Source organism: Maniola hyperantus, chromosome 10, assembly GCF_902806685.2.
Source record: "Maniola hyperantus chromosome 10, iAphHyp1.2, whole genome shotgun sequence".
Lineage (NCBI taxonomy): Eukaryota > Metazoa > Arthropoda > Insecta > Lepidoptera > Nymphalidae > Maniola > Maniola hyperantus.
The window spans coordinates 6266188-6291839 of NC_048545.1; the positions used below are offsets into that span (position 1 = coordinate 6266188).

Below are 25652 nucleotides of genomic sequence, written 5' to 3' on the forward strand. Positions count from 1 at the left end.
AAATAGGCCAAGAAAACCTCTATAAGTTTTATATAAATTGTGCCTTTTGGCGTGGAGATCTTGGGGCCGTGGGGCCCGGGATACAAGCTGTCTCTGTATACTGACCAAAATCAGTTAAACTGATAAGCAGTGAAACTCTAGAAGACGGACAGACACACTTTTGCATTTATAAGAAGTAGCTACCTATTAGTATTACTATGGAGTATGGATTGAGTCAAAAAGCGGTGATAGCCTAGTGGTAAAGACACCGGCCTCCTAGTCGGAGGGTCCAGGGTTTGAGCCCGGGCACACACCTCTAACTTTTCGTAGTTGCAAGTAAGTTTGTAATTCAATTGCTGAAGATACACCCTAAGTACCTACCTGGTAGGTATGTGCGTTTTCAGCAATTGAATTCCTTTATTTGCTTTAACTGTGAAGGAAAACATCCTGAAAAAACCTGCATGCCTGAGAGTTCTCCATAATGTTCTCAGATAGATATGTATGAAGTCTGCCAATCCGGACTTGGCCACAGAATATATAACAATACTAGACTTGGCTGACTAGCGTGGTGGTAGGTATGGATAGTCTAGATACTTCTCATTCTGAGAGCAGACCCGTGCTCAGTAGTGAGACGGCAATGGGTTGATGATGAGTCAAAACAGCACGAACTCCAGCACAAGACTCTCTTAAGGGTCATCGGGGCCAGCGACCTCACACCTCAGCTGATCGGTATCGCCGTTAAACATTTACGGCCTATGACGTCACAGACTTTTTTCTCCAATGATTTACAACCCAACCATAAACCTCACACAATAACTGTACCGATTGTTTAACAGTTAACCGCAATGTTTGAACCCTTTCTAGGTAACGTTATTGAACATTTTAAGGTGATTTTTTGCTCCAGTTTTAGTTGGACAAATCTTTGTCCGAGGAAGTCATTATTATGCAATATGCAAAAAAGGGTTAGAATTGTTCCTGTAGACAAAAGTTGCGTCACGTAGATACGATATTTGGGATTTTTCTTTGAATGCCACCATAATAGTAGGTAATAATATGCAGAGTGAACATAAATAAGTAGCTAGGTATATATACGCTCTCTAAACGTACCTAAGTCATTTTTAATAATAAATTGCACAAAAAATTTGCATAAGCAATTCTAAATAAAAATATTAAGATCATTTAGATTACAAATAGCTACTCATTAGATTATAAATAGAGTTATTATATTCACTTAATATAATAATTAAATATTAAGACAATAATTATTCTTTGTTTAAGTAAAGAGCTATTTCTGAACTTACCTACTCTTCTTATACCTACGCCTACTCATATGTAAATGAATAAAAATATCATGTTATCAAAAGCCACCTAGCTAATAAAATACCAAACAAAGCAAAAATAAGAAAAATCCAACAAGAGAAAATCAGAAAGGTATTTTCTTATAATTGGCTATAAAACAAGAAAACTGGACACATTATGCATGCGGAAGAAAGAAAACACATTGTCTTATAATGATCACTTCGAACAACGCTAAAATGGGGCTCGTTTGTTGAAGAAATAGTAACACTAGGCTATAAATTATTATTGCTGGCAAGTAAGTACCTAGGTAATCAATTTTCCTGTTCTTTAAAAAAAAAATGTTCTGTTGTTATTTTTCTAACAGTAGCTTTCTTACATTCCTAAATCAATATCTCAGTACCCATATACCTACCTATATAAAAGCAAAAGACAACAAACACGTCTGTTTATTTGTCCTTCTACTTATCGGTGACCGTCTCAATAGAGACGTGCAAAGGTTCGACGTAAATTTTGTGCATGGGTAGCTTCTATAGTTCATAAAGACCTGGAGAGTGACACAGGCTACTTTTTCCCCGGAAAATCAAAGAGTTCCCACGGGATTTATAAACGACCCATTTTATAAATGCGAAAGTGTGTTTGTTTGTTGGTTTGTCCTTCAATCACGTCGCAACGGATGAACATGAACATGATTTTTTACATGATAGATAAAGATAGATGGTTAAAAAACTGAAGAGTGACTTAAACAGATAAGAAGGTATACCTATCTATAGAGTAGAGAAGTCAAATGGGATATTTACAAATTTAAATCCACGCGAATGAATTCGCGGGAATTAGCTAGTAGGTACGTACCTACTTATTTAATAGAGTGGAAAAAATAGACTCAATTTAGGAAGGTAGGTGTTAACTTAGGAACATATAATATTTATTTAGTTATTTAGTCTTGCTGCAACTAAGTTTGCTTAAAGAGTAGGGACCTATATGATCCTTTACAATTTGAATGCTATTTTAGACATCTGAAAATTTATTTTCTTTATTGCTTACAGCAGAAAACTACATTTCAATAATAATAATAATAATAATTGATCACCTCAACTTCCCGTATTGTTTTCCATTAGATGCGCCCTATCAGTTACAGCCCAAAGATTTTTTGTTACTAAAAATATGCAGGGAATAAGAGTCTTAGTCGAAGCATAAATCATGAACTCGTTACGATTTATGAGCTTGGCCAAGCGCACCGATTGGAGCTTTAATTTTGGGTACGGTCTTATTCATAGACTTAGCGAGTTTAGACTTATTTTATTTACAAGAAATCTGTAAAAAAACTACACTCACCAAAATACACTGAATAGTAATAAAAAACATCTGCAATCCAAGTACAAAGAAAACTCGTCAGGGATAAAGAAAAACAGACTACAATGCCTGTCAACTTTCATATACCTAGGTATTAGTCCCGCAAGTTGCTTTTGCGCTGGAACCATTTCTCATTTACATCGAAATGATGTCATTTTAAGTAAAAATATACCAGCAGCTCGAAACTTCAGTCTAGTGCTGACGTCACTAAAATGGCGGCCACACGCATTAGCAACTTGCGGGACTTATACTTACTTCAAGAATTTATTGGTTAGACCTACCTAGGTAAAATGTATCGATACATAACAAAAATACCTACTTACCAGCCATGTTAAACATCACTAAAGTTCTCTTTCTTATCTAAGTTCTAACCAAACGTAAAGCTTGTGCTAGGATTGGGTGACTCCATACAGCAAAATAAAAAAGAGCAGTCGATCTCAAATGTAAATACTTATATGTTGTGGAAATGTAAATAGGTTTGGTTATTTCTACAAGCACTGTAAGATAGTTTCGCTTAAAACTCTTCCGCTAGTGTAATAAAAACTTCATCTAAAACGTCTTCAAGGGCTTTAAGCGGCCATGACCCGCCGTTGCAGGATAGTGGGATTGGATGTATGAAGTACAGGCAGACGTAAGACACTCGTAATGACAGTTTGTTCAACTGAGCTCCATTGGGATTATTCATAACTTGATTCAGGCGATCAATGTACCGCTGGGAATTATATGGAATGAGATTAAAGCTGTAAAATAAACTTTGCTGGAGAAGTAGCTAGTGATAAAGGAATAAAGTGATATACCTACTTACTTACTTATTAAGCTTTATTTTGTTTTCTTGGATCATGCTGACTTCAGATTGTCTTTTGTTGTGTTAGTAGTTATAGTTACCTGTAGAAAATACCCGCGCTAAAATAGGTACCTACCTACTAGGTATTTTAGCGCTGTATTTTATCTACCTATATTTTTTATCTACTAGGTTTTTTCTTACTAGGTATTTTTAAACTATCGTTAGTGTTTTCCATTATAAATGTAGAGAAGACCGGCTTTATGTACTCACGTATTTAGTCGACGTTGGCTGAGTTAGCTGAGTTTTCACGCATTAACTAGGTAGGTACGTCACCTTATAAATTCATACCCTCTAACAAATAAACCTGGAATAGCGGTGGAATAGTTATACCTACTCTGTTTTGTCTTTCTCTGTCATCAGTAATTTGACATTTGAAGGAAAAAGGCAAAACAGAGTATAACTGTTCCACCGCTATTCCAGGTTTATTTGTTAGAGGGATAGTAATTATTATGGTAGATCTCTCAACACAATATTTAAATAAAGCGTTAGATATCTATAGGTAGATATAGGTACCTATACTACTTATTATATCAACAGGAGAGTGAAAAATATATGCCGACTTTGAGCGTTTACTTTCCATATCGATAAAGCACCCTCTGAATGTTTAATCAGCTAAGATTAGCCCTAAAAATTAATCCTCACTTTCATGTTAGGCGTACAGAGTAATGCGTTAGATATAGGTTATTATCCGAACCGTATTCCAAAAACGCCTGTCTCTGCACTTTAGTTTATTCAGATGTTGCAACTGAAAATGAGTTCTGTGCTGGAAAAAATAAAGTTGTCTTTCCAATTGTACACGTAAGGGTAGAGTAATGGTCTCATTTGGTCGTGTGAGGTGTAACATGGGATATACGAGTAGAGGCGTAACCTAAATGTCGCATATTGGTGCTATGTTTGTACTTTTTACCTTGTACTTACAAGAATTCTGTTTTCATATAGGTAGGTAGGTAGGTATAGTACGAGACAGGTTGAGATGGCCACCGGGGTGGGGAGGTCCCGCACACTCGCTTAGCCCCGGTGCGAGCGAACGTAGATGACGTGCGGGTGTGCGGGGCGTCCTCCCCGCCTCACACCCCGATTGCCATTTCGACCTGTCGCGGACTATAACTAGGTATTTTGAATTCCATACTTCACGATATTAGTACCTATATAGGAAACTTGTTAAACTTAGGTAAGTAGCATAGCAGTCTGCACTCTGCAGTAGGTAGGTACCTAGCCACTACAACGAGTACAAATTTACATACAAAATTTCATATTCACGTATCTGTAAAATATTTTTATTTATGCTCACATGTCTAGACTTATCGTCTATAGTGCAACGGACACATCTAACAAGCATTCCAAATAATAAAAAGCTTTCTTTGCTAACATAGTCCCATGAAATGTTTGTTACCCAGATTCATGTCTAGGTAGGTATATACCTACCTGCCTACATATTTTTGTGTCCAAAAAACTTTCAAGTTGGTATTCAAAGCTCAAACCCACTGCGGAGTAGGTACATAGATAGGTACCTACGTTAAATAATTACGTAGTAAGTAATTAGTTTGTCACTCATTCAATGTTTCTTTTTATTTGAATAGATACCTAATAAGTATCTACTTATAGATAGAAAGTTAAGATAGACTCATTGGAGCGAGTGGCTTTACATATTGGTCAGCGTCGGCCTATCGTTACACAGGGCCGCCATGACTCTATCGGATCCCTGGCCGCCATTACAGCTGAGTCCAAAGTGATGTTGCGAGGCGATACCGATACGATAATCGAATTGAAATCGAAAATTATTGAAGTCTGATGAATTTTATGGGTGAGACTTGAAATTTTTAGTACTTACTACCTACTACGTTACGAAGAAACCCTCAGCCCTCCTCACAGCGATCCGGGCGGGACGCAGCCCGCAGTCCCATTCACCGCGTCGCGAGCAAAGGCCCTTTGAAAAATGACCCCGGATGGGCTTGTAACTAGTCGGGCTTAAGGTACTATCAAAATCTTATTTTCTATACCCAGCGGGTTAAAGTGCCAGTTTCTCCTTTCATATATCTACCTAAATATTATGGATTATAAGAAAACTTATTCACGGACTCCGCCACCCAAAAAGGGCATTGGGCTCAGATATGACCCGTTGCTTTCTATACGTTGTCTTGTCCTAGGTAGGTAGGTATATGTCTTGTGCCTCTATACAGAGGGATAAATATATTTTATTAAATTAGTTCAATATCGACTATCTTCATTTTTAACTTTCATTCCTACTTACCTACCTACTGGAATAATGCACAGTTATTACTTACTTCGTCAAGTCTAAATAGATTTCGTCAAGACCAGTTTCTAGTTCAAGAGTAGGTAGGTAATTAGTTAGGATCTAGTCTAGTCGCCTTGGCTTCCAAAGGACTTTTTGATTCTCATTGCACTAGAACTTTACGCTAAGTAAGTATCTAATGGTAGACATCATGGTAGGTATTATATTGAAAAACCCGTTTCAGAATAGGTATACATTCTATCATAGACAAGCATAGGTTACGTTTAATGGAGCTATATTATTTCTGTACCTACCCAATGTCGTTTCGAGTAAATAGCCTTGTCGACCGAACGCCTAGCGATCGACTAATGACATCCCGGAAATTTTGTGAGAAATCTCATTCCTCCCGGCCTATGGTTCAGTTGCTTGGCAACAATTCAAGGCTCGGGAATCGGAATTATACCCGTTATTTTCTTAAGCCCTATAATAAAATTACGATGTCTACGATACAAACAGATTAAGAAGAAATTATCATGAAATATTTATGCAGTGCTACTATGTCTCAGAGTTAGAATTTAGATCAATGTTCTATATAAATAGAAAAAATAATATTTCTCCTTGTACCTAGGTCGGTTGAAGATAGGTAGGTACTATAGGTACTTTCTAATACCTTTGTTAAAACAATACATTTTTAAACTAAAATATTATCACGAGGTTATTGTAAATATTACAAGCCACAAGGATAATAATATAGAGTAGGTAAGTATGTATGCCAAGACCTCGCAAATAAATAAATAATAAACCGATAAGTCCGACTGCAAAGATGTCGAATTATGTAACCAAGTGAATAAATCTTATGTCAGCAGTAATGTATTTGGGTCATCCAAGCTTGTTAAGGATTAGTGTCAATAGATATATGCGGTCATATAATCTAATGCGAGCGTCTTGTTTTATTTTCTGCCCAAAAATATATATTTCCTCGATATTTCGATTCTCTGCCAAGTGATTTTGGTAGTGCTCAAAAACAGAGGTTACGTACTCCGACGTTAATAGACTTGAAAGATTTTAGTGCCAAATAAAGTCTATCAATCATTTTATGGATGCGTAACAGGGCTTGTTTCTCCTTCTTTAAAATTGTATTAAGTACAGATACTTACTTAGTTGCAAGAATTTTGTATCACAGGATTTTACTACTGAAGTTTAAAATATCAGAAAAGTCCCAGCTAAAAATTAAAGGCATCAAAATGTTTACCCTAGGGCATGGTCCCCAAGACGTTATCGCCACTATCTCTGCCATTTATTACGACGCTGTCGTATTTTTGCAAGTTAAAAATAATTATGTACCTACTTAGTTACTAATTAAGAACTACGTATGAATAAAATGTTTGTTTTAAAAAACACGTGGTATTTATATCTTCTGACGCAGGTACTCAAAACACTTCAGTTAGTACACGTTAGTAAATCTCTCAGTATGGGTCAATTAGCAAGGTCTTACGGAATGCAAACATGTCGTAAATTAGGCTTCACACAAACACAGTTAATGAGTGCGAGCAAACACTGATCGAGTGTGAAGAGCCCTTGTAACCAATAAGGGTGATGCTTGTCTCGATTGTTTGGAGAGGGGCGTTATTTGATGTATTTGCTTCGTTAGTGTGTCGAACATTCAACGTGTTTCCATAGCGGGTACATTTCCATCACTTGTAGGATTTATTTGAGGAGTTTATTCGTAAAGAACTCCAAACAAACTTAGTTTGGGTTTCATTAGACGACTGTCTAAAAAAGGAATGTAAGTACAGTTTTCAGGGTATTGTTTGACTTTCGTTATTCCATCAGAACTTCCGAATGTCTGAACAGATTGAATGTATCGTTAGAATCTCTTCTCCATTCCCAGTAACATTGCCTATGAATTTTTTGAATAAGTGGCTGACGGCTGTGTATGGTACGAGGTCGTGAGCATCGTCTAGTAGGTACCTACTGGGTATATAGGTACTTATTAGATAATATCAGCTAGCTCCCTAGCTCGTCAGTCTTAATAGTTTATCTTAGACTAGCACTAAAGTAAAATAAGATAATAATATGTGAATCCTAATGAAAATAACAATGAACATTCATTGTTTTGATACAGTTCTTGCAAACTTTCTAGACGAACGTTCGGGTAGATAACATTGTTAAACCTTCAGGGTATGTTAATTTACCTATACCTATCTAGTGAAATCAACTCTACATATAAGAAACAGTTATTCAAGACCCTTTAAAGAAATTAGTTTTTATTTTCATAAATATCTACTTACTAGATGATTCCTGCGACTTCGTTCGCATGGATTTAGGTTTTTTTTATCATCTCCTACCCTGGGGTGCAAGCTAAGTCTCTCTGTACCTACTTAAGTACTACACCAAAAACGGTTAATCAGATGGGTCGTGAAAAACTAGCAGACACACAGACACACTTTCGCATTTACAATATTAGTAGGTATGGAATTTTGAAACTACAATTTTGCAGACTTCTTGTAAAGTTGGTGTAAATGTGTATCTTTAAGAATATCGGACAAATACAAGCGTGGGTGAAAGGTGGGGGGAGGGGGGAGTGTTTACTGCACTCCAGGGAGGTGAGGAGAAATGAAATTGGCAGATATTTTGGATGTGTCGCAGGAAACACGCGTACCTTACAAATGTATCTACCTATTGCTTGTTTTGTCAGCTGAAAATAATAAACGAAACTTTACGTATTAGAGTATTTTTATTTAAAACAAAACTACTCGTACCTACCTACCTACAAATTCTCCTTTCAAGATGTTTCCAGAGATTGGTAATAACAATAGATGCATAAAATTACTTTATCGAATTTTTTCCAGAGTACCTACCTTATTCAGTTTGCCACGTCATCTTTGCAAACGGAGTGTAAGACGCCCCCCAGCTAGGTGGAGCAATGACATCCGGATAATAGCTGGCATCGATTGGATGCGAAAGGCCGAAGATTGGAAATTTGACGCCAAAAAAGAGACCTCTGTGCAACAGTGGATGCATCTGTTCACGATGGTGATGATGATTTTCAATTGGTGTAGCTGCAACAGCTAGGTAAAAAATGTAAGCTGCCCCAATCTCTGATGCATGCCACGCCACGAGGAAAATTTTGCTGAGCTTGAAATTTTTGCCAATTTTTAATAGTACATAAGTAGGTATTCAAAAAGTTTAAGCCTGAACCATGCGTTTTGTGGAGAAGTATGAGCAGACGTAGGTACCTATCTATTTGTACTGCCTCATCCTTAGGTCGAGGCTACTACGAAACTTTTTATCTATAGGTATACGAAATAGTTAGGTTGTTATACGTAGATAGCAGAAATGATCTTCATAACTAGACTACGTAGGTACCGTAGTTACCTATGAGTGGAAATGTAAGAAAACACGAAACGAAATGTACGCAACAATGTACCTACCTATCTATTTTAAAATAGCTCAATCAAAGGAAATTTTAGCGAATACAGACATGTTTGTCGTTGGAAAAGCAATGTTCGTGATGTAACTTTGCCAGTTTCGCCAAGAAAACACCACGGTAAAAATGGTATAACAACTTCGTCGCATGTAATACCGAAAGTTTCGCCATGTAGTGGAAATGCCATAAAATAATCCAACGAAAGTTAGTAGCTACTGAGAACTACTGCTTTGGTTCAGTTGAGGATTAACTACCTCACAATTATTAGGGTCTTCGCACATTACACAGACTCGACGCACAGTAAGAACATGGAAATATAAGCTTTAGTACATTATTTTCTTTAAGGTGAAATTTTCAACAAATAAAAGAACTGTACGTACGATGTGTGGTCTACGCGTGATCTACGCATTGCATTTAAGACACTTATGAGTTATGACGAGGTATCTAAAGGACGAGAAAACGGACTGGACGGGACGTATCGTCTCGAATATTTTGTTCAAAAAATCGTCCTCTTCCGTCATACACGAGAAAAAACACGTTACATAATAGGTAAGTATACTATGAGTCGGAGTAAAGTCGGCGTCGAGTCTGCGCCATGTGCGAAGACCTTAATAATAACGTTAACTAAAAACGTAAAACAGCTGTCAGCAGCAGGTCGGGAGTTCGATCCCCGGCACGCACTTCTAACTTTTCGGAGTTATATGCGTTTTAAGTAAAAAAATGTCACTTGCTTGGACGGTGAAGGAAAACATCGTGAAGAAACCAGCATACCTTAGAGTTACCCATAATGTTCTCAAAGGTGTGTGAAGTCTACCAATCCGCACATGGCCATCGTGGTAGACTATGGCCAAACCCTTCTCACTCTGAGAGGAGACCCGTGCTCTGGGCGATGGGTTGATCATGATGATGATGATGAAAAACGTAAAAGTATCTATATATTAATAATGCAAAAGTATTAAGTACTACTTATTCAACGTCCAAGATACATTTGCTTCCTACGAGATAGAGATAAATTTAAAAAATATCTGTTCATAGAACCGTTCGACTATCAAACCGTGTATACAGCTCCTCATTTCCTTTTTGTTGCGTAGAGAGAGCTCATTTACATAAATTTACCTATTGTTATTCCCGGGTCGCCTGTCATCCTCGTGTAGAGCGAAACCTCTCAGACTTATTCCTGTAGGAGAGGAAATTTGATTCGTCGATACGAGAGGCCGTATCGGAAACGAGTTAAATAACAGAGCTATTCTGTTCCCTTTTGTTTTCTTCGTCCTTCGAGGAAAATGATGGAATAAATAACAAACAAACCAGCATAGAATATTGATGACTGAGTTCGAACGGTTATGCGAGAAGCAATTTTTTTATATTGTTAATTTCATCGTAGCTTTTCTGTGTAGGTACAATTTTTAAGTAGGTATCAGTAATGCTTGTGAACTCTTGTTTACGTAACATCTACCTATCGATTTATTAACTAGAACATAATATATTATGACAGTAAATGAGAAAGAAACACAGTAATCTCTAATACAGTCATGAGATATACCGACCTAGTATAGTGAACCAGTCACTCTCCAGTATAAAAGTCTCTAGGTAGGGAAGCAGCAAAAAGTCATGAAGGACATTTCATTAATACCTAAGTTAGAAATATTGGAGCCTTTATAGGCTACTTTTATCCCGGAAAATCTAAGTTTTCCCACGGGATTTTTAAAAATCTAAGTTCACGCAGATGAAGTCGCGGGCGCGGCGTCATCTAGATAGCGCTTAAAAAGGTTCTAGAGGTACAAAACAAAATCAATAATCAACAAACTATACCTATTTACTTACTTAGCCTTGTTGTTAATGCACACCTTTTAAAAATGTACCCGTAAAGAAGAAAATGTTTGGACTAAAAACACGTCAAAATGTTAGGTATCACGTTCCTAAACATAGAAGCTGAGAGTATTAAATTTTTAAGGCTGATGCGCAAAACGAGTTAAAACACAATAGCTCCGTACCAAACCGTATTTCGGACGAAACATTGACAAGTTAATGAAAGACATTTGTATGTAACGGACTTGAGCAAGTTTCCTCCAGGGGCCTCACAATGGTACCTATTACGTATCGATCTATGAAAAAAGAATAGCAAGTAGGTATGCGTGACCCTGGCGATCGAAATCAAGATACCATCGTACTGTGACCACGTATCAATAATTTATAAATGTATGCTCATCTACATAATTGTATTTTGAGATCAAGTTTTTAGATGTCGTTGAGTGCTTGACATGTTCTCCATTTAGTAAAGGTTGATAAACCTTTAAATATCTATTGACATAATTGACTAACAAACAGTCACCTGTTTGCTAAGTACCTAATTAGTTTATTTTTTATTTATTTTTATTCAGATACAAGTTAGCCCTTGACTGCAATCTCACCTGGTGGTAAGTGATGATGAAGTCTAAGATGATAACGGGCTAACCTGGAAGGGGTATGGCAGTTTTTATTAAACCCATACCCCTTTGGTTTATACATGTCATCGTACCGGAACGCTAAATCGCTTGGCGGCACGGCTTTGCCGGTAGGGTGGTAACTAGCCACGGCCGAAGCCTCCCACCAGACCAGACCAGAAATTTAGAAATTATAAAATTCCAAACCCCTGCCAGGAATCGAACCCGGGACCTCCCACTATTAAGACCACAGCGCTCACCACTGCGCCAGGGAGCTTGTCAGTGGTAGTGGAAGTAGGTACTTAATGGTTTTAAATATATTTTTGTTTGTTAATAAGTTTGAATACTACCTACTTATTGTTTTATTCTTTTTTAGGGTTCCGTACCTCAAAAAGAAAAACGGAACCCTTATAGGATCACTTTGTAGTCTGTCTGTCTGTCTGTCTGTCTGTCAAGTGGGGTATCATATGAAAGGGCTTCACTTGTAGCATTCTAAAACAGATTTTTATTTATTTTTAGGTATAATAATTTTTGATTTATCATGCAAAATATCGATAAAATACGATTGTAATACGGAACCCAGTTCAGACACACAGACAGTGGGCGAGTCTAGCTCGCACTTGGCCGGTTTTTTTAAATCAATTCACTCTGTTTATCAAATTAAGTAAGTATAGTTGAAGGGAGCCGTTGATCTTTAAACGACATAAGACCGTGGCGTTTGGAAATCCCTTCAAGAGACCTGAATTTACCGAGTGACCAGCTGTGGACTGGATGGCCATGGATTGAGATGAAGATAATCACGATAACTTAATATGAAATTATAATAGACAAAAATTGCAGTCAACATCAAAGTTTAATCCCAATGAAGACACGAAATAAGGTTCCAGACTTTCATTCCCGTAGAAACGACCGTCCGTAGCATTTGCTGGGAGAGGTAGCCATTTGACTCGTACTGGCTAGGATACTTCGTCTCCGTTTCGTATAAACTAAACAGTGTTCCAGCAAGCAGCATTTTAGTCGACCTCGTAAAACGAAGATCCTGGACTCCTTTTTACCACAAAGCGACATAGCTGTATTCAAATTTTTCGTTTTCGCTCAACTATAATTCAGAATTGTGAGACGTCTAAACAGCGAACAATGTAATTTAGTTTGTTTCATTTCGTACCAAGGTTATATCGCACTCCTAGTTCAAAACTGTTTCAACTCAAATACATTGCCCTTATAAGGGTTCCTTGTTTACTACGGAACCCTAAAAAGATTTTTGTTGAAACAGTTTTAGTCTAGGGGGTGCGATATCTTATCTCTAAATAGTAATAGGTATAAAATAAAGTCGCACATTTGACTTTGTATTAGGTAAGTAGGTATATAAATTTTATTATTACAGAATGAGCAGCCCACCCATGCGATGCTGGGGGCCCTCAGCTAATTAGGTATAGGCAAGTTATAATTAGAAAGAGGTAGGTAGATATAAAATTTATGCTGTGAATGCTACAATCGTAGGGCGGAAATAGGTGTATCTTCTGTCTGTAATTACTTATAATCATGATCACAGTACAAAAAAAAGAACCTGTTTCATGACAATATAAAAGAAAAAGGTTAAAAAAAAAATGCCGTGTTAAGCTATACAAAGTCTCCGATAACCATGTCGGAGGATTGCCAGCGAAACATACAAAAAAAAAAAAAAAATTACTTATACAATAATGCTCACGTACTGTATCTGCTATTTATACACCGACTAACAAGCCTTTACTTTGTAATATGTACGCTACTTATGTATGAATAGGTATGTACCTACGTATCACTATCTTGGATAGTGGAGAGGCTGCGACATCGCCGCCATGTTTTTGTTTCTCAATTGGGTAAGGAGGTAGGTACACGTCGTAGATAAACTTAGTTTTAGAGTTCATGGATTTGTGGATGATAGCTCAGTGGCAATGTCGTAAATCCACATTGCCAGGGTGAACTGTGACATTGCCCCATTGCTATGACACCTGCAACGCCTAGAACTCACTGAAATGGACTAATATAGGTAGAAGTTTGCTAGAAGAGGTAGGTATGCCATAAAAATTAATACCAACCGAGCAGTAGGGATGGCGAGAGCTATGCTTGGAGTTTCTCTACGTGATAAAATCAGGAATGAGGAGATCCGTCGGAGAACTAGAGTAACCGACATAGCTCAACGGGTTGCGAAGCTGAAGTGGTAATGGGCAGTGCACATAGTTCGTACAACCGATAGACGTTGGGGTCCCAAGGTGCTGGAATGGCGACCTCGCACTGGAAGACGCAGCGTTGGAAGACCCCCACTAGGTGGACGGACGACATCAGACGAGTCGCTGGGAGCAGCTGGATCCAGGCGGTGCAAGACCGTGGCGTGTAGAAGTCCCTACAAGAGACCTATGTCCATCAGCAGTGGACGTCTATTGGTTGATAATGATGATGATGATGATGATGAGCAGTAGGGAATTAAAATTGACATTTTATCACATCGTCTTCGACTAAATTGACCATAAGTACGCCGCGTCAATGACGACGAATAGTTATTTTCTTCCTATTTTTCAATTCTATTTATCAAAAACTCCAAACATAGGTCTATCCATCGCCATTACACTTAGTTATTTTATTTTAGAAAAGGCCAATTGCACTTTTTTGGTGCACTAGATTGGCTCACTATTATCTATATACTTAATATAGAAACAATACGTTCTAAGAAAGTAAAACGTCACAAAGCTATATAGGTAGGTATGCTTATTTAACTTATGGAGCTTACGTACGAGTATAAAAGGTTTCTTTCTCCTATCCTATCCTACCTATCATTTGAGTCGAGGCAGATTTTTTCATCAAAGTCAACAACAGAGCTTTTGTAGTAAAAATCTTTCGTTTTCTTTGCTTCGATAGTAAAATCGATGATCTTGTTTATGTTCAGTATAAAAAACTTTTCTCTATCATACACGCGGATAGATTCTGAAAAAATAGGTCAGAGATTTCATAGCTAAATCTCGTAACGAAAGTACTTTTCCATGGGCAAATCTCAGAAGTTTTCGACCTAAACCATTGTGAATAGACGCGTAAAACAACGAACAACCATTCATTTAAGGTCCTCCAAGATACGTCAGCGGCTTATGAATAAAGAGGGTCGCCGCTGGAAAAAATAAGGGAGTTATTCAAAAGAAAAAAGTTTTTTTACGCAGAAAAAACGACGACTAAGCGTTGGATTATCGTCCACCGCCGACAAGAGTTTTGTGGGATTGAGCGACATAAAACCTAATTCTAATTTAATCTACCAGACGCAATCCTGCCAGTAACAAAAGAGTTGGTATTACTTTATTAAATACTGCTAAACGTGTGGTGCCGTATGCGACTGTTATCTTTAGGAAAAATCGTTATAAATACCCCCACTTTTCTAAATAAATATTATAGAAGAATAAGCTATGCTATAATGACTGGCTGATCTATCAACGCACAGCTTATAAACTACTACCCTCTAACAAATAAACCTGGAATAGCGGTGGAATAGTTATACTCTGTTTTGTCTTTCTCTGTCATCAGTAATTTGACATTTGAAGGCAAAAGACAAAACAGAGTATAACTATTCCACCGCTATTCCAGGTTTATTTGTTAGAGGGTTAGACTTAGTGGCTAATTCCTTTGTACACAATCTCTAAACTAAACTAAAATATCACGTCTAAATCTATTGCTATCCCTTTCATAATGTTGCTTGCGGAAAAGGAAAGCACTAGATTTAGACCTATTAATTTAGTTTAGTTTAGAGATTGTGTACTAGAGAATCGGCCCCATTATTATCAGGCTAAAATTGGGTATGCAGATAGCTATTAAGTACTGTAACGTAGACATCCGTTCAAATAGGATTTTTGAAAATTCAACTCCTAAGGAGGTTAAATAGGGATTTGTAATTTGTATACCTAGTCCACGTGGATGAAGACACGGACATAAGCTAGTATAAAATAACACCAATATAATGTACCTAATTTGGTTCTTGTACCTACTACCTATTGCTACAATTTCTATAACGTTATTGTGCAGTGATTGATTACTTACTTACTTTAAAATTATCAAGACTTGCTTTATTATGTACCTAGACCCATAGGTAGAGATAGTAATTTACTTAGGTATTTCTATCTCTATGAATATACCTCTTTATATAAGTCATTTTAAAGCATTCGACATGTTCTCTATCAAAAATAGTCATATAGTTACATAAACATTTTGTTCTTGTTTATCACACTAATTAACAGTTATCGTAAAAATTCCAACATTAACAAACAGGTGTCGAAGCGCCTCCCACAGCGACCCCTTTCAAAAAGTTTAGACAGAAAGGTGTTTTTCTTGCAACAAATAATTTCCGCCCAAAGCATAATTCTCACGAAACACTAGCAACCAGCGGATGACTTTATAATTATTTTTCACATACGAGTGATTCGTTCCACTACATTAGCGTCCCAAACGCTGGGTCTAAATCCCGGCAAGTAACGAGATACCCGGCTCAGCGTGAAATTGTGAAATTACCGGGACGCTAGGCGAAATGCTTAAGGACTTCCATAATGTCTTGATAATAATTTAGATTCAAGATTTCAGTTTAGATTTATTTTTACACTTCTGACCTTCTTCTCTCTCTGCATCGTACCTATTCCTAATTGCTGAGGATCGTGACTCCTTTTTATTAATCACATAATAAAAGGGGGTTTCTTGTGATAATGATGCGGTAATTATTAATAGAGAAAGAGCCAGCGCGTGCCACAGCTTCGTTATTTTATAAAAGCTTAACTTTTTGCGTATTGTCCACAACAATGGAAAGAACGTTTGTTTGGATCATGGTGGCTTTGGGGGGGTAACAGTTAATCTCAGTGTACAAAATCTTACGTCAAAGTATAAAGTCTAATTTTTTTACATTTTCTTCGGAAGAGAATTAGAAATTTCGTCATGTATTGCCAGACTCAGAGTCCTGGCAACCCCCAGCCAAACACCCTTAAACTTTTAAACTTTAACTTTGACAGACACGACAAACAATGAAATGATCCTATAAGGGTTCCTTTTTTCCTTTTGAGGTAGGTACGGAACCCTAAAAATCTTTAGAAATTCAGAAAAGACCGAAAATATTTACTCTAATACCTATCTATAGCTGTTCTTATTTTGAGAACTAGCTTATGCTCGCGACTTCGTCTGCGTGGACTACACAAATTTCAAACCCCTATTTCACCCTCTTAGGGGTGGAATTTTCCAAAATCTTTTCTTTGCGGATGCCTACGTCATAAGAGCTATCTGCATGCCAAATTTTAGCCCGATCCGTCCAGTAGTTTAAGTTGTGCGTTGATAGATCAGTCAGTCAGTCAATCCTTTTATAGGTATATTTAGATACCTATCAGCTGTGCTGAGTTGGTTTAAAATAGAGCGTCAATTGACTTTATGAAATAACTATATAAACTGTAGGATAAGGTTGCCACTATTGGACCACATTTTTTTACATTTCGATAACTTCGAAACATTTAATTGTAGAACTATTAAATTGTGTCATTAGTTAGCAAATATGATTAACTGTAACACAAAACTATTCAAATGTCATAAAAACAACTTATAGTAGAGAACACTTCGAATAAAGCTCAGGTAAAAAGTTGCTTTGATTGGATCACCAGCACCTTGATTGGACCCCCAAAGGCTCCACGATTGAAACACAGGCTACTTGTACAACTGGTCCAATAATGGAAACTCGAAAAAAAATATTTTTTATAAGAAATGATTTTTTTTGTACCTACTTAATTTTTATAATTTTAATTTATTTCAAATAATCAAACAACTTGAGATCACAATATTGCGGCATTACAAAGCTTAATTTTTCACGTAAATAACAAAAGCAGAAGAGTGCCTTTCAGAACTCGGTAAGATCCAGCTGCCGCATTGAGACCATTTTTTTTGAGATTTAAGTGCTTCAAGAGCAAGACATCGCTTTTTGCTTTTACTTGGCTCATTTTCATCATTTTCAGCCATCCTACAAAATAAAAAAAATATTTTGTTTCCCGTACAGATCCATCATTGGACTAGTTCAATAATGGCAACTAAGACTGGTCTAATGATAGCAACTGGGTACTTCATTAGTAAAATGTCATTCACCACTTATACGTTATCCTAAAACTTACTAATCGATGGTCCAATCAAAGCGTCGGTCCAACGATGGCAACCTTACCCTAATTATTGTGCAACCAATTTTTTTTTAATACGGTCCATGTTAAAGGCTAGGCTACCTACCTACCGAGTATACCGATAAGGAAAAGCAGTGAGGTCTATATTTTCGCAATCCGCGTGCATAGCCTTCCGCATTGAGCAAGATAATGGCTAACCTCTGTGGCCCTGGAAATTTTGTCGCTCAGATAAAACAGAACGTCTTTACTGCTGTATTATCCCCGACCTTATATTTTGTAGGTTTCATTATCAAGTTAATAAGCTTTAGACCTGCCAGATCCACGGAATTATTAGGTGCGTAACTATTCTTAGGCTATTTAATTGATTGTAACATGAAATCCCTAATTCAAAAGCTTTTTGGGCCGTTTCTTATACAACGACTTTTTGACGACCGACGATGATGACGATGATCGACGATCTTAGATTTTTTTTAATTAAATTATCTTGATTATGGGTTCAACAAAACCCACCCAGATTTTGTTGAACCTGTAACTAATTACAGTACTGATACTGATATCTTCTATCAGATCTCCACCAAGTAGGTAAGTACAACAAAAACCTCTTGCACAGATGAAAAATTCGCAGGAATTCGCTCCAATTTTGTTTCATTTTATTTCTCGGTTGAAATAAATGGTGCTTTACATGTGGAGGTAGAGGTCAATTAGCTGTGTTAAATTTTAGAAGTTCGAGGAAATCGACCCTAAGACTGTGGCGAGTCCCGGTAACGCTGTAGCGGCCAGTAGGGCCTACGCAGCATAGTCAATCCGAAACAACAACCAAAAATGTGGCGAGCGGCTCATTTGCACAAGCCCTAATTGTAAGTAGCGATCTAGTATAACCTACCTACCAATATCTAAGTAGGTAAGTACCTACCTAGCAAGTAAGTAGCCCGAAATAGCTTACTGATCCTTCAAATCGTTCAGATTGAGATGCTCTTATCAAAATTCAATATCTTTATTCGTGTAAGAAAAGGACGCTGAACTCATCGGCTAATCTTGATAAAACAATGTTGCGTCTCAATCCAAAACAAATTCTATTTAAAGTTTCAATCTCCAAACACTCTTGCGAAAATATAAGCTCTATGAAAATAGAATAAGGGTTATATTAGCTTTAACCTAATTTATTCGTACGATCTTTCGTATCTAAGGAGACGTTTTCATACATTGTAATGTTAGTGACACGAACAAATGTCGCGGGGAAATTAACGCCAAGTGGTATTTCCTTCATCTGTATTCATAATATTATGTATTTAATTAATGATAACATTACCATGTGCATTTATAAAGTTAGTAGATATATGTAGGTAGTAGGTAGGTACCTATTAGATCAGGCCCTCAACTTCTGCACCTGCGCTTTTGATTTTCCAGGATAAAAAGCAATCTGCATCCGTATAGCTACCAACTGGATGCAAGCTACTTACCTCTGTGTCAAATAAATATCTAATGCCCACGACACGTGGAAGTAGCTTTTTAAAAATCCTGTGGGTAGGTAGTTTTAGTAGGTAGGTAGGTATAGTTAGGTAGGTATGCTGTTATAGCGGCAATAGAAATACACATTCTGTGAAAATTTCAGGTCTCTACCTATTATTATGGTACACGAGGTAGGTACAACCCTCTGACACACATATGGACGGACAGACGGACGGACAGCGGGATCTTAGTAATATCCCGTTGGCACCCTTCGGGTACGAAACCCTAAATTTTATCTATTTCATCGTTTTAAATAAGTACACCTAAGTATTCACTCTTGTAGGCTGTCCCCACTAACTGCCAACTTTTTCGAAAAATAAACTTTCAAAAATAATCTCGATAAACGCTGATCCGTTCAAGATTGACCATCAGAATGCATGACAAGCGTTAACGACATAAATCAAGCGGAGCAGGCATGCGCCGCCCCTGCCCGGCCCGCTTTCAAAATGGCCGACTCTCGCTTCACAGCTGATCTGCCCTTTTTCTTTCATTTCTGCCTTGTCTGCATTCCAACCATTTTGTGCCCAATCCTTTTATGTTCACCAGCGGGATTATAAATAAGTCCACCTTTTTTGTGCAACGACGTTTTGCTAAAACCTTTTGTTGGATTTAATGTTACCACAACTAAAGTGTAGTTACCTAGGTTAGGTACTTAACTTGTAGAGTCCATCTAGATTCTAGACTGTAAAGTCGGAGAGTCCTAATAATCATAGGACTACCTAATAGGTAAAGGATACCCAGCTACATTGTTTCTTAACTTTCAAAGCTATTAAATCAGAAAAACCAGTCAAGTGCGAGTCGATCTCGCGCACCGAGGGTTCCGTATCTTAGAAGGATTAACAACGTGTTTAACTAAGTACTTATATCTTACTAGCTTTAAACCCGTGACTTCATCCACGTGGACTACACAAATTTCAAATCTATTTTGAATCCCCTATTTCACCCCCTTAGGGATTTAATTTTTAAAAATTCTTTCTTAGCGGATGTCTAGCTACGTTATAATAGCTATCTGCATACTAAATTTTAGCCCAAATCCGTACCTATAGTATTTTGAGCTGTGCGTTGATAGATCAATCAGTCAGTCAGTCAGCTTTTTCCTTTTATATATTTAGATAGATAACTGCATGTAAGTTTATACAATATTACAATATTTTTTTTATGTGATAAGTATAATCCTTAATTTAAGAGTTCCATTATACCCAACCGCCCAAAAAAAAGGAATTCAGGGTTCATGTAGGTAGGTAAATACTTAAACTATGTGAGTTTCTTTATTCCACCATAACATCTACCTACCTATATGCCTGAACAGATATGGATATTATATGTGGTAGATATAAGTACCTATGTACTTATTTTCTTAGAAATACTTAAGTACATCATCCTGAGTGACACTAGCTACTTATAATTTTTTGAAATAATTCAATAGATACCTAGGTTTACCTACCTAATTACTTTATAACAAGTTAAGATAGAGAGAAATTTAATTAGGTTATTAGGTATGGGTCTGACATAGTCACATAGTGATTAAAAGATCACAAGAAATTAAAAAAAACTTCAACTTGTTTCCTTTTAAGGTACCTAAGGAACCCTAAAATAAATTATCTGAAGTCGACATCCTATATTTGCTTTATTGCCTACCTTCTTATTACAATATTTTCAAAATATACAAAAAGGGATTGCTTTATATTAGATTGGATTAAAATATCCGTGAATATGTAGGTACTTACCTATCTCAATTCTGAAGGTTCTATTGATAATATTGGGCAGTAAATCTTTCAACCAAAATGTGAACTCAGCGCACTTGTGGATCGTGAACGAAAATTTAATAACTCTGTAATCTGTTCAAAGGATAATATTTGACTTCTCTTGGAGTACAAGTTGGTTTATTCCATCTTTATGATATTAGGTTAACTTCGCTCCGAAAGGATTAAGGCAGCTTTTAACACAACGCTTCGGGGCCGAAATAAATTTAACGTTTCGTGAAGATTATCAGGAAAAACTTGTGACGTACGGACGGGTTTAATGCATCTACACAAACCCTTTTGTTATTTCTGAACACATGGAAATGAAGGCTTAGTATCCATCAGTTGAATCTTACCTAAATTACTTAACTTTCTTGTGAGAGTCGGGAAGTAATACCTAGGTAGGTAAGTACTTATTTTAGTAATAAAATGAATGTAACAAACACTATATGTAATCGTATACCTAGTGTATGTACCTACCTACCTACCTATGAATCAGTGATAGCCTAGTAGTTAAGACGTCGGCCTCTTATTCGGGAGGTCGTGGGTTCGATTCCTTTAACTTTTGGAGTTAAGTGCGTTTTCTAAACAACTAAATATCACTTGCTTTGATGGTGAAGGAAAACATCGTGAAGAAACCTAAGTAGGTACATAAATTCATAACTCTCTCAGAGGTGTGTGAAGTCCAATCCACCCTAGGTCAGCGTGGCAGGATAGGGCCTAAATCCTTCTCATTCTAAGAGGAGACTCGTGCTCAATATTGAGCTGGGGTGGCGATGGATTGATCATGATGATGATGATAATTCACCATGATGATAGCCACTAGGTATTTATTATTGTTATATACCTATCTATGTAATAGTCAAAAGGATAGATACCTATAATCCATACTAATAGGTATTATAAATGCGAAAGTGTGTCTGTCTGTCTGTCTACTAGCTTTTCACGGCCCATCCGTTAAACCGATTTAGACGAAATTTAGTGCAGAGATAGCTTGAATCCCAGGAAAGGACATACTTACTAGGCTACTTTTATCGCGGAAAATCAAAGAGTTCCCAAGGGTTTTTAAAACCTAAATCCACGTGAACAAAGTGGCGGGCATCATATACTTAGTACCTACCTAATAAATGAAAATAATTTCAGTAAGTACCTACCTACCTAACCATAATTAAAATAAGTACGGTAGGTATACTTTAAAAATATATTGTGTGCACTGTGCAGTCAGATACGGTGCGTAACTTCTTTGCATGACTGTACACTACTTACTTTGTGTCACTATGTTGCTCAATTATAAGTTACAATTTGAAACGAAGAATTTTAATATTTACAATTTAATCAAGACATCGTGGGATTTCAGAGCGGCTGCGCTCAGTTAGTAATCATTAGGTACTATTATTACATTTACTTAAGCACACGCTCTGAATATTAATTAAGTATCTTGAAAACAGAAGCACTCATTACCTACCCAAGTAACTACCTAGTGTATAAGTACGAACCGTGTATCGACGTTAAGCCGCAACTGATACTAAAGGTAAGACCAAAAGCTATTTAAAAATACAGGTTGTAATTAGAAGGCTAGCGAAAACTTAGCACTATTATTATACTACTTAAATACAATCCTATATACTAATTAACATTTGCCGTACACTGGTATCGAGTTTTAGTGGTTTAGTATTTTTTAAACCAGCAGTGGATAGCACCCAAATTGAGGTCAATGCCTCGCCTACGCAACGTTCGTTGACCTTTAGCATTAGTCAGATGTTTTATTTACAATACATTGCGAACTATAAAAAATACAGGTTTTTTTTTCTTATCAGTAGATAATCATCGTTACTATCACCTGTCCTCGTCCTTGCTAGCTTTTAAATTACACCCTGTATTTACCTATTTAGAAACAAGCTGATACCCGCGTTAGCATGAATTTTAGTTGTTAAAAACCACGTGGAAAAACTTTTGTTTTCCGTGATAAAAAATAACCTATGTCGTTCTCGAGGGCGCTAGTTATGTCCATGTAAAACAATACGTAGACCTGTGGCTCCGTTGCGGCGTGATCGAAGAACAAACCAACAAGCCCATAAATAAACTCACGCATTTATAATATGAGTACTTCCTCATTAATTATACCTGACAGTAGGTCAGTAAAACAAAACATTAATGCATCTATCTGTGCCAACCTACCTATACAAATTGATTGGATAATATTAGAAAATAAACTCCAATTGCTTTGTTCAGGTGCACATTCAGTATACAGTCTTAAAACAAAACATGGTAATTTGAATCTTCGGATGTTTTATTTTGAACGTCAATTTTATTTTATTTCTTCGGGCGCAAACTGAATGGAAGGTAATTGAAGGCAGCGAAGGGTTCCACTTTGGGAATAATTGTACAATACGGAGGCTTGGGAGAGCTTAATATAAGGTTATGTCAGGCCTCCGTCGTCCCAGGGCCTGCGTTATGCTTATGTAATGCTGGACCAAGGACGCAAATTATCCTGGGAACGAGTTTCGTAAAAGCTGTGATGAGAACTAATGAGACAATGAGTCCCCTAACTTGTTTTGTTAATATTGAGGGTAAGTATAACTTTAATTTCGTTTATGAGCCGACGATTAATTTTGATGGTTATGATGAGACAACGTTTTGGGCAATTATTTTGTAGGTCTATTTTCATGGAAGGCCTTGTTTATTGGAATACTAAAAACGTAGAATTGTTCAAACGGGGATTTCTACTAATTTATGGATAGGTGTTTCTAGTTGCATTATCCTAAGTTTATCTACCTACTCACCTATCAGAGACTATTTGGTTTACTCTTCGGTGCTACTTATCTATGAATAGATAAAATTTTAATTTATACCTACAGGTAGGTAACTACTAGGTATAGGTAATGTACCTGTCTATAACTTTAGCAGAAATGCACTATCAGATATGTTATTGGTACCTGTTGAGTGTCAATACTACAGAACCAAATTGATAAGCACATATCCATACTATAACATTAGAAATACGCAAGTGTGTCTGTCGGTCTTGTCTTTACGTTACCTTTTCACGGCCCGTTGTCTAGCCGATTTTGACTAAATTTTGTACCCTTGACTAAATTTTGTAGTTACTTTTCGAATCGAAGTTTCCTCGAGATTTTTAAAAACCTAAATCCAGAGTTAAGAAATCGCGGCATAGTTTAAATTCAAGTGTAACAATATAAAAGTGCTTAGCTTTTTAATTATATTAGTAAGTGAGAGATTAAACAAGAATAAATGCAAAAACTCACCACACTGAATCGGTATAGCTCGGCCTCACACTGCACACCACTGAATTATTTAAAATAATGAAATGCTCGGACAACGGTCTCGGGGCGTTCCCTTTAAAAATGCACTGCACTCGAGGTTTACTACGGCCGTGCAGGTTGGTCGGACGAAAATTCCTTTCCTGGGGTACAATTTCGTAAAGGTGGACGATATTTGGAATAAGTAATAGAGCCCTAACCTAACTTACTTTTTTAAACTATAAAGTCGAAAACTAAAAACTAAAAGTGAGCTACAGATACATCATTGACGATTGACAAAAATATATCTACTAATTCTGTCTATCAGAACGTTTCGATTGAATTCCCACATACTGACCTAATGAGTAGAAATCTAAATTGTTTTATAAATATACACAAAGCTATGAATTAAAACTCTCACAAAACTGCTTAGATAGGTTGTCAATCGTGTTTTACTTGAACATTATAATACCTCTTAGCTCTATCTTTTGCGCGTAGCGCTTTCGATCTAAAAGTTGGTAAGTGGTTGGCATAATTAAATAGGTAGGTACTACCCACTAACAAATGCATTATGTTCAAAACAAACAAATAAAACTAAGTTATTAAGTATCTATAGGTATATAAAAGGAAAACTGACTGACTGACTGACTGATCTATCAACGCACACCTCAAACTTCTGGACTGATCGGGCTGAAATTTGGCATGTAGAGAGCTATTAAGTAAGTATAACGTAAAATCCGCTAAGAAAGGATTTTTGAAAATTCAACCCCTATGGGGGTAAAACAGGGCTTTGAAATTTGTATAGACCACGCGGATGAAGTCGTGGGAATAAGCTATTATACATAAAATTAAAGTTAGAATTACTAGTGTAATAATTGATTCTTTATTTTCAGATATTTGGTAAAAAAAATAAAGCACTAAAACAGCAGAAATCTAATTTGGCTGACAGTCAATTCCGTATCAACGACTAGCTTTAAAAGTTTCATCACGTAGATCGATACAGGGAAGCTAATTTATTCTAATTAGCGAGGCATGACGTCTGAAAATGTATTAGAAGGAGGAAAGTAGGAATTTCAAAAAAGACAATATCCTATCGTCGAGTTTATAGTCCCGTCTACCCGAACAGAGGATAATTTAAAATGTATAATTTCATCGTCTAAAGAATTATCCATTTTCACCTACCTACCTAATCTCTTCGTTATAATACCTATATCTAACTACCTTATTCCCGCGACGTCGTCCGCGTGGGCTACACAAATTTCAACCCCCTATTTTAGCCCCTTAGGGGTGGTAGGTATTTTCAAAAATCCTTTTTTAGCGGACGTCTACGTCATAATAGCTATCTGCATGCCAAATTTCAGACCGATTCGTCTATTCGTTTACGATGTGCGTTGATAGATCAGTTAGTCAGTTAGTCAGTTAGATTTTCCTTTT

At 36.8% G+C, this 25652-nt stretch overlaps 1 long non-coding RNA gene across 1 annotated transcript in view; it reads right to left on the reverse strand.

Annotated features, from left to right (window-relative positions):
- The window catches only part of LOC117985829 (uncharacterized), a 127831-nt gene that overhangs the window by 74864 nt on the left and 27315 nt on the right, over positions 1-25652 (reverse strand). The window contains exon 3 of the long non-coding RNA XR_011237261.1: positions 24225-24315. This is a non-coding gene — a long non-coding RNA (uncharacterized lncRNA). The remainder of the gene's footprint in view (positions 1-24224; positions 24316-25652) is intronic.